The sequence below is a fragment of the Panthera tigris genome, chromosome A1 (assembly GCF_018350195.1).
Source record: "Panthera tigris isolate Pti1 chromosome A1, P.tigris_Pti1_mat1.1, whole genome shotgun sequence".
Classification (NCBI taxonomy): Eukaryota; Metazoa; Chordata; class Mammalia; order Carnivora; family Felidae; genus Panthera; species Panthera tigris.
In genome coordinates, this window is record NC_056660.1 from 35,034,499 (window position 1) to 35,045,138 (window position 10,640).

The window sequence follows — 10,640 nt, forward strand, 5'->3', positions numbered from 1 at the left end:
CATACATAAGTGTTTGCAGTATTTATATAAAGCTAAACTGAACAGTTTCTTCCATTTCCTTTCCTTCGTTTAGCATGACATTTTAGCTGATATCCCTGAACTGCTGGGTAAAGCAAATGCATTTATATTAGAGCCAGTATTCCCCCATGAGATTCTGCCAACAGGTGTTCCAGCTTCTTGATTCTGTGTACATTTTTCCCTTTACTTACTTTATTACTAGAATTAGAATTCTTTATTAATGTATTTACTCTGATTGCTATAAAGATTGGATCTATTTAAATAAATAAGGCTCTTTTAGACTACATACAGAATGAAAATTTAAGGATCAACTGCTCCCCAGCATTGTATGATGTGTGGTCAACAGATAACATCCTTGTGTTTTGTTGTTTGTTTTTTTTTTCCTACACCTTCCCTCAGCTCTGAGGTTCTAGAGGAGAAAAAAGAGAGCCTAGGAACATGTCTTTATATTCACAACTCTCAATATTCCAAACACAGAGGAAAATCCTGCTCTAAGAAATTATAGCTTAATTCTCCCCTTCCAAATATGACATACCAGCATAGGTCCATATATTCCAGATAATCCTCTTCAGTAAATAAATAACTTGTGTTGGATAACACAAGTGTAACCATATATTTTTAAAGTACCACAATTCACAGAAAATTGTCTTACAGAAACAAACAATGGGAAACGTATAGAAATATTCGATTTATTTCTCTGAGCAGGCACCTCCCCAGAAGAGAATAGATTGCAATATCTTTAAGACATATGGTTTGTCTTTGGAGGAGGAGGGTGGGGGTGAGGGGAGAGTCATTTTTCAGTAGTCTTAAATTGGCAACTTTAGTTACATTTGCAAAAATATTTATGATTCATAAAATTTTTTTAAAGTTTTCTTTGCCGTGTACTAATCTTGAACTCTCCTGATACTGCTTCATTCTTTCCCAAGAATTTTGTATTCTATATTGCTAGACACACACACACACACACACACACACACACACATTTACTTCCCTGACTGGTTTCAATTGTATTCATTATCTTCTGTCTTTTTTCTCCCACATCTCTTGCCCCAACAGAAGGAACATTCTTACACGTATTATTTTGGATTAACCGGTTGAACATCCTCAATGATTATTGCTCTGCAGCGCCCCCTGCTGGCAACATACATGATCCAATTTATCTGTCCCTTCCCAGCTGTGCCTGTCAAGCCTGGTGCTTAATCCCGGACGAACCACGCTCCAGCCTAGCCACAAATGACCTGCAAGTTCAGCAGATCCTGGAACGGGGCTGCCTAACATCTGCAGGGTAGCAACTCTTCCTTGTTTTCAGTGTGGAAAGAGAGCACCAGAGGAATGCATAGTTTTTATGAGTCTTTATTTTCCTCGTGTCTAGAACACATAAGAAAAAAAGAGGTAAAGAGGTTTGAAACTGTTTGTGACTAAAATGATAAAAGGAAATCAATGCAGCAAAACATAGACCACCTGAAAATCTTCAGTTGAAGCACAAGTTGTGACATGATGTCAAAGAGGCATTCTTCTCAGAGAGAAGGCATATTAAATTATGCTAGTGCTGACTGCTCTTCCAAGGACTGTTGATAGATGCTTAGGAGAAGAAAATCTTCCTGTCTGGTTGACCTTAAAAGCTGTCTTACCCCAGGCCTTAAACGTTTAAATGTGAACATAAAACATTTTTTCATTGATCCCAGGAAAAAAATATATATTTTCAACCTGTTCTCTTTAGTTGTTGCTTATCATCTGCCCATGAATATAAAAAGATATAAGTGCGTGTACAGAGATAGATAGGTAGATAAATATATTAATTTTCAACCAAAGAATAAATACATTTATCATTCAGAATGACAGAACTAGAGTGGAAAACACCCAGGTGATTGCAATTTGTTTTGCCATGCACCCATGAAAACTCCCTATAGTGGAAAGAAAATAGAGCAGGCAGGTTATGATAATAGAATATACCTATTTTTCCTCACATTTATCATTATATGTAAGCCAGCCTTCCCAAACAGCTTAAAATGTACACATTTTGTAATAGGAATACAATTCCCCCGGGACTGAGTTGAATGGGGTGGGGGGAGGGCGGTGGGGAAAGCTGTGGAACTAATCTACATGAATGTGAATCATGTAACAGAGAAAAGAAGTCGTTGATTGAGAGAAATAAAAGAGAAGAACGATGGAGACAGGAAACAGGACACATAAGGCAAACCTATTTAAAGATTTGGAGAAATCTATCTCTAAAAGGAAGGGTGAATAAGCCTAAAACAATGGGAGATACATTCTTTTTTGTATGCAGTCTCAACAGGAGCAACATCCCTTCAAAAGAGTAACCTCAGGGCTACTTCTAATTCAAATTTGATGAATAGCATAATTTTACTTAATAGAAAATAATACCACCAGGTGTGTCAGTTACCAAGAGACTATTAACCGAGCCAGGGATTCCAGGTGGATCAGGTTATGATTTTTGCAAGCTTCTCACTTAGCGGTATCACATGATGGACAAACCAGGGCACCCAAGAAGAGCAAAGCATGATTGGTGAGGGTAGTGCCTATTCTAATAAAACAGAATCATCCCAATGCATTTTTGTGTTTCATATTTAAAAACCAAAGTTGACCCCAAAGAGCCATCTTGATATAACAAAGCAACACAATCCAGGCTGATATAAGAGAAGCCTCTTAGGCAAAGCTGCCAAACAGTTGTACCTTTTAAGAAAAATAAAGGCAAAGAAATCAAAACAAAACACTGTATGTGGCCTCAATACAAAAGATAAACTTTCAAGTTGTGACAAGGGACTTTGACTTACGGCAAACCTTGACTTAAAGAATCAGTGTGCAGATGAGAAACTGTTAAGTCATCTGACCTTCGTCTGTACTCTATTTGGCAGACGCTCACAAAAATACTACCCAAGAAATATCGCTCCCATAAAGCAATGCAAAAAAGTCACTAATGTATTACCGTATCCGGCAAGGGAAACGCTCTAGAATTTATTCATTGTTAATGAATTACCAATAGTAGGAGTATATTTATATGCATTTGGGCCAAAAAAAATATACAAATAAATAAATAAGCTTTCATTATGCCAATGGGTATATGCTTCTTTGACAACCTTCTTGGCAGTGACTATAAAAGCAGAATCTTGGGGGGAAATGTCATGAGGGCCCGGCTTATTAAATTTTGTAAATCATAAGGCTTGTCTGCAAATGCAGAGCACTGCAGCTGATTTAGTCGTTGGCCTAGAAACTCTGCTGTTAGGACCATTAAACAGGTCCCGAGTTTAAGTTGCACAGTAAATTATACTCAAAAGAAACAGAGACTTTTGTCTCCTGTTTTTTTGCCTGTGGTATATGAACTGGCTGTATTGCTCTAGCCCTGTGAGATGGTGTTGGATATTCACAATGATGCATCAAGTGTCTATACCTTGATAGAGCCCACCTGAGACTACTGTTGAGTTCTCCTTTGAATATCAAAAAAATGGAGAACCAAATTAAATTAGGCTTTTCCTATTTGAAAAACCTTCACAGCTAGAATAGACACAACCAGTAGTCTTTTTAGGGTATGCCAGCTTTTACAGTCACTTTCAACAAATAGCTATCATTAGAAATAGCAAGGACAATGCAGTTGATCGTTTAAAAATAAAGGGTTGTCATTTTGATTTTTTTTTCTTAAAAGGAATAATGAATTGCCTATAGCTACTATGACTGAAACACCCCTTTAGAGGCCACAAATAAATGAGGCCATAAAGAAAGCGTAGTCATATGTCAAAGAAACCCGATCCAATTAATCACTCTCTGTAGTAACTCTGTCATGGAACTTTCTAATGTTTTGTTTCTATTGCAGTGTGAACTGTTAGCTGGTAATTTGGATCCTACTCAGTTATTTAATATCAGATAAACTTTTTCAAAATGAAGGGGTTTTTTTTCTTTCATTGAAGAAATTTTCGGAAGTGTCTAATGGCCAAGTTATAAATAGCCGACTATTTCATTAAAAAATGGAAAAGGAACTCTTTCCTGAAAATTAGAGACTAAAAGAAAGTGGTTTGGAGTATGTAACACAACAGGATTGTGTTTATATTTTGAAAACAAGCATTACTGGAGAGGAGGGAAGATGGCAGCTTAGGAGGACGCTGGGCTCACCTTGTCCTGCTGATCACTTAGATTCCACCTACACCTCACCTGCCTAAATAACCCAGAAAACCGCCAGAAGACTAGCAGAACAGATTCTCTGGAGCCAAGCGCAGACGAGAGGCCCACGGAAGAGGGTAGGAAGGGCGGAGAGGCGGTGAGCGCTACACGGACTGGCGGGAGGGAGCCGGGAAGATGGGCGGCCTGCCAGCAAAGCAGAGCTGGCAGAGTCTGGCTTGCAAAAGCGGAGGGGCCAGACAGAGTGTGTTCTGACAGCGAGCGGGACTTAACATCTGGAAAGTTACAAGTTAACAGTTCTGCTCGGAGAGCGGGAGGGCTGGAGGACAAGGGGAGGGAGAGTTGTTGAGCCCCGGACGACAGAGCTCAGCTTGGAGGGGAACAAAGGTGCTCGCCAATGCCATCTCCCTCGCCCATCCTCCAGCCAAAATCCCAAAGGGAACCAGTTCCTGCCAGGGAACTTGCTTGCACCGCACAAACACCCAACGCTGTGCATCTGCGGATCCATTCCTCTGGGAGCGGGTCCTCCCGAAGCGGATCACCAAAGCAGATCACTGAAGGATAAGCGAACTGAGCCTGCCCCCCCCCACCCCGCCATCCCCCCGCCCCCCACCACCCTCCCCCCGCCCCGTGCACCTTGCCAATCCACCCCAGCTAATACACCAGATCCCCAGCACCACAAGCCTGGCAGTGTGCAAGTAGCCCACATGGGCCACGCCACCCCACAGTGAATCCCGCCCCCAGGAGAGGGGAAGAGAAGGCACACACCAGTCTGACTGTGGCCCCAGCGGTGGGCTGGGGGCAGACATCAGGTCTGACTGCGGCCAGCCCACCAACGCAAGTTATTCAAGACGGCACAGGGGAAGGGCCCTGCAGGTCCTCACCACTCCAGGGACTATCCAAAATGACGAAATAGAAGAATTACCCTCAAAAGAATCTCCAGGAAATAACAACAGCTAACAATCTGATCAAAAAGTATTTAAACAATATAACAGAAAGTGAATTTAGAATAATAGTCATAAAATTAATTGCTGGGCTTGAAAACAGAATAGAGGACAGCAGAGAATCTATTGCTACAGAGATCAAGGGACTAAGGAACAGTCAGGAGGAGCTAAAAAATGCTATAAACGAGCTGCAAAATAAAATGGAAACAACCACAGCTCGGATTGAAGAGGCAGAGGAGAGAATAGGTGAACTAGAAGATAAAATTATAGAAAAAGAGGAAGCTGAGAGAAAGAGAGATAAAAAAATCCAGGAGTATGAGGGGAAAATTAGAGAACTAAATGATGCACTAAAGAGAAATAATATACGCATAATTGGTATTCCAGAGGAGGAAGAGAGAGGGAAAGGTGCTGAAGGTGTACTTGAAGAAATAATAGCTGAGAACTTCCCTGATCTGGGGAAGGAAAAAGGCATTGAAATCCAAGAGGCACAGAGAACTCCCTTCAGACGTAACTTGAATCAATCTTCTGCATGATATATCATAGTGAAACTGGCAAAATACAAGGATAAAGAGAAAATTCTGAAAGCAGCGAGGGATAAACGTGCTCTAACATATAAAGGGAGACCTATAAGACTCGTGACCGATCTCTCTACTGAAACTTGGCAGGACACAAAGGAATGGCAGGAAATCTTCACTGTGATGAACAGAAAAAATATGCAGCCGAGAATCCTTTATTCAGCAAGTCTGTCATTTAGAATAGAAGGAGAGATAAAGGTCTTCCCAAACAAACAAAAACTGAAGGAATTGGTCACCACTAAACCAGCCCTACAAGAGATCCTAAGGGGGATCCTGTGAGACAAAGTACCAAAGACATCGCTACAAGCATAAAACATACAGACATCACAATGACTCTAAACCCATATCTTTCTATATTAACACTGAATGTAAATGGACTAAATGCACCAACCAAAAGACATAGGGTATCAGAATGGATAAAAAAACAAGACCCATCTATTTGCTGTCTACAAGAGACTCCTTTTAGACCCGAGGACACCTTCAGATTGAAAGTGAGGGGATGGAGAACTATTTATCATGCCACTGGAAGTCAAAAGAAAGCTGGAGTAGCCATACTTATACCAGACAAACTAGACTTTAAATTAAAGGCTGTAACAAGAGATGAAGAAGGGCATTATATAATAATTACAGGGTCTATCCATCAGGAAGAGCTAACAATTATAAATGTCTATGTGCCGAATACGGGAGCCCCCAAATATATAAAACAATTAATCACAAACATAAGCAATCTTATTGATAAGAATGTGGCAATTGCAGGGGACTTTAACACTCCACTTACAGAAATGGATAGATCATCTAGACACACGGTCAATAAAGAAACAAGGGCCCTGAATGATACATTGGATCAGATGGACTTGACAGATATATTTAGAACTCTGCATTCCCAAAGCAACAGAATATACTTTCTTCCCGAGTGCACATGGAACATTCTCCAAGATAGATCACATACTGGGTCACAAAACAGCCCTTCATAAGTATACAAGAATTGAGATCATACCATGCATACTTTCAGACCACAATGCTATGAAGCTTGAAATCAACCACAGGAAAAAGTCTTGAAAACCTCCAAAAGCATGGAGGTTAAAGAACACCATACTAAAGAATGAGTGGGTCAACCAGGCAATTAGAGAAGAAATTAAGAAATATATGGAAACAAACAAAAATGAAAATACAACAATCCAAATGCTTTGGGACGCAGCAAAGGCAGTCCTGAGAGGAAAATACATTGCAATCCAGGCCTATCTCAAGAAACAAGAAAAATCCCAAATACAAAATCTAACAGCACACCTAAAGGAAATAGAAGCAGAACAGCAAAGACAGCCTAAACCCAGCAGAAGAAGAGAAATAATAAAGATCAGAGCAGAAATAAACAATATAGAATCTAAAAAAAAATGTAGAGCAGATCAACGAAACCAAGAGTTGGTTTTTTGAAAAAATAAACAAAATTGATAAACCTCTAGCCAGGCTTCTCAAAAAGAAAAGGGAGATGACCCAAATAGATAAAATCATGAATGAAAATGGAATTATTACAACCAATCCCTCAGAGATATAAGCAATTATCAGGGAATACTATGAAAAATTATATGCCAACAAACTGGACAACCTGGAAGAAATCGACAAATTCCTAAACACCCACACTCTTCCAAAACTCAATCAGGAAGAAATAGAAAGCTTGAACAGACCCATAACCAGTGAAGAAATTGAATCAGTCATCAAAAATCTCCCAACAAATAAGAGCCCAGGACCAGATGGCTTCCCAGGGGAGTTCTACCAGACGTTTAAAGCAGAGATAATACCTATCCTTCTCAAGCTATTCAAAAAAATAGAAAGGGGAGGAAAACTTCCAGACTCATTCTATGAAGCCAGTATTACTTTGATTCCTAAACCAGACAGAGACCCAGTAAAAAAAAGAGAACTACAGGCCAATATCCCTGATGAATATGGATGCAAAAATTCTCAATAAGATACTAGCAAATCGAATTCAACAGCCTATAAAAAGAATTATTCACCATGATCAAGTGGGATTCATTCTTGGGATGCAGGGCTGGTTCAACATTCGCAAATCAATCAACATGATACATCACATTAATAAAAGAAAAGATAAGAACCATATGATCCTGTCAATCGATGCAGAAAAGGCCTTTGACAAAATTCAGCACGGTTTCTTAATAAAAACCCTCGAGAAAGTCGGGATAGAAGGAACATACTTAAACATCACAAAAGCCATTTATGAAAAGCCCACAGCTAACATCATCCTCAATGGGGAAAAACTGAGAGCTTTTTCCCTGAGATCAGGAACATGACAGGGATGTCCACACTCACCGCTGTTGTTTAACATAGTGTTGGAAATTCTAGCATCAGCAATCAGACAACAAAAGGAAATCAAAGGCATCAAAATTGGCAAAGATGAAGTTAAGCTTTCACTTTTTGCAGATGACATGATATTATACATGGAAAATCCGATAGACTCCACCAGAAGTCTGCTAGAACTGATACATGAATTTAGCAAAGTTGCAGGATACAAAATCAATGTACAGAAATCAGTTGCATTCTTATACACTAATAATGAAGCAACAGAAAGACAGCTAAAGAAACTGATCCCATTCACAATTGCACCAAGAAGCATAAAATACCTAGGGATAAATCTAACCAAAATGTAAAAGATCTGTATGCTGAAAACTATAGAAAGCTTATGAAGGAAATTGAAGAAGATATAAAGAAATGGAAAAACATTCCGTGCTCATGGATTGGAAGAATAAATATTGTCAAAATGTCAATACTACCCAAAGCTATCTACACATTCAATGCAATCCCAATCAAAATTGCACCAGCATTCTTCTCAAAACTAGAACAAGCAATCCTAAAATTCATATGGAACCACAAAAGGCCCCGAATAGCCAAAGTAATTTTGAAGAAGAAGACCAAAGCAGGAGGCATCACAATCCCAGACTTTAGCCTCTACTACAAAGCTGTCATCATCAAGACAGCATGGTATTGGCACAAAAACAGACACATAGACCAATGGAATAGAATAGAAACCCCAGAACTAGACCCACAAACGTATGGCCAACTCATCTTTGACAAAGCAGGAAAGAACATCCAATGGAAAAAAGACAGTCTCTTTAACAAATGGTGCTGGGAGAACTGGACAGCAACATGCAGAAGAATGAAACGAGACCACTTTCTGACACCATTCACAAAAATAAACTCAAAATGGATAAAGGACCTGAATGTGAGACAGGAAACCATCAAAACCCTAGAGGAGAAAGCAGGAAAAGACCTCTCTGACCTCAGTCGTAGCAATTTCTTACTTGACACATCCCCAAAGGCAAGGGATTTAAAAGCAAAAATGAACTACTGGGACCTTATGAAGATAAAAATCTTCTGCACAGCAAAGGAAACAACCAACAAAACTAAAAGGCAACGAACAGAATGGGAAAAGATATTTGCAAATGATGTATCGGACAAAGGGCTAGTATCCAAAATGTATAAAGAGCTCACCAAACTCCACACCCGAAAAACAAATAATCCAGTGAAGAAATGGGCAGAAAACATAAATAGACACTTCTCTAAAGAAGACATCCGGATGGCCAACAGGCACTTGAAAAGATGCTCAATGTCACTCCTCATCAGGGAAATACAAATCAAAACCACACTCAGATATCACCTCACGCCAGTCAGAGTGGCCAAAATGAACAAATCAGGAGACTATAGATGCTGGAGAGGATGTGGAGAAATGGGAACCCTCTTGCACTGTTGGTGGGAATGAGAATTGGTGCAGCCACTCTGGAAAACAGTATGGAGGTTCCTCAAAAAATTAAAAATAGACCTACCCTATGACCCAGCAATAGCACTGCTAGGAATTTACCCAAGGGATGCAGGAGTACTGATGCATAGGGGCACTTGTACCCCAATGTTCATAGCAGCACTCTCAACAATAGCCAAATTATGGAAAGAGCCTAAATGTCCATCAACTGATGAATGGATAAAGAAATTATGGTTTATATACACAATGGAGTACTACGTGGCAATGAGAAAGAATGAAATATGGCCCTTTGTAGCAACACGGATGGAACTGGAGAGTGTGATGCTAAGTGAAATAAGGCATACAGAGAAAGACAGATACCATCTGTTTTCACTCTTAGGTGGATCCTGAGAAACTTAACAGAAACCCATGGGGGAGGGGAAGGGAAAAAAAAAAGAGGTTAGAGTGGGAGAGAGCCAAATCATTAGAGACTCTTAAAAACTGAGAACAAACTGAGGGTTGATGGGGGGCGGGGAGGGAGGGGAGGGTGGGTGATGGGTATTGAGGAGGGCACCTTTTGGGATGAACACTGGGTGTTGTATAGAAACCAATTAGACAATAAATTTCATATATTGAAAAGAAATAAAAAAAGAAAAAAAGCATTACATTCTATAATTGTCATGTAGTTTTAACACTTAATTAGCTAAAAATAAATTTGAAATTGCCCATATTACACTTAAATAACCTGGGAGTATGTTTTAAAATGATTATAAAAAGAAAACTATGTTATTCAACATCACTTCTAAGTTAGAGCCCTATGTACAGAAGATACTCAATAATGTTGGCTGGTGATACGCACAATTCTGCCCATTCTACAGACTGTAAACATAAAATTCAACTTATTTTTCCATGGTAAGTTAACCTAAACTGGTTACCATTGGCAATTTACATCTATGAAGCCCTCTTTAGGGCAAAAGAAAATTTATGTCAAGCATTTATAGTCTTCTTACTGTCCCCCAAGATTCTGAATACCTAATACTTCACAATGTAATGCAACAGAACATATCCTGCTTAAATTCATTGAAAAAAATTTTTCCCACTTGGACATTTTTTTATGTTAAGACACAAGAATCTAGTTTGGACGATATGATTAAAATGTGGTTGATATCGATAGAAGAAGGGAAGGGCAGAAATCAATACTCTGAGAGCTAATAAAGACAAATGTTC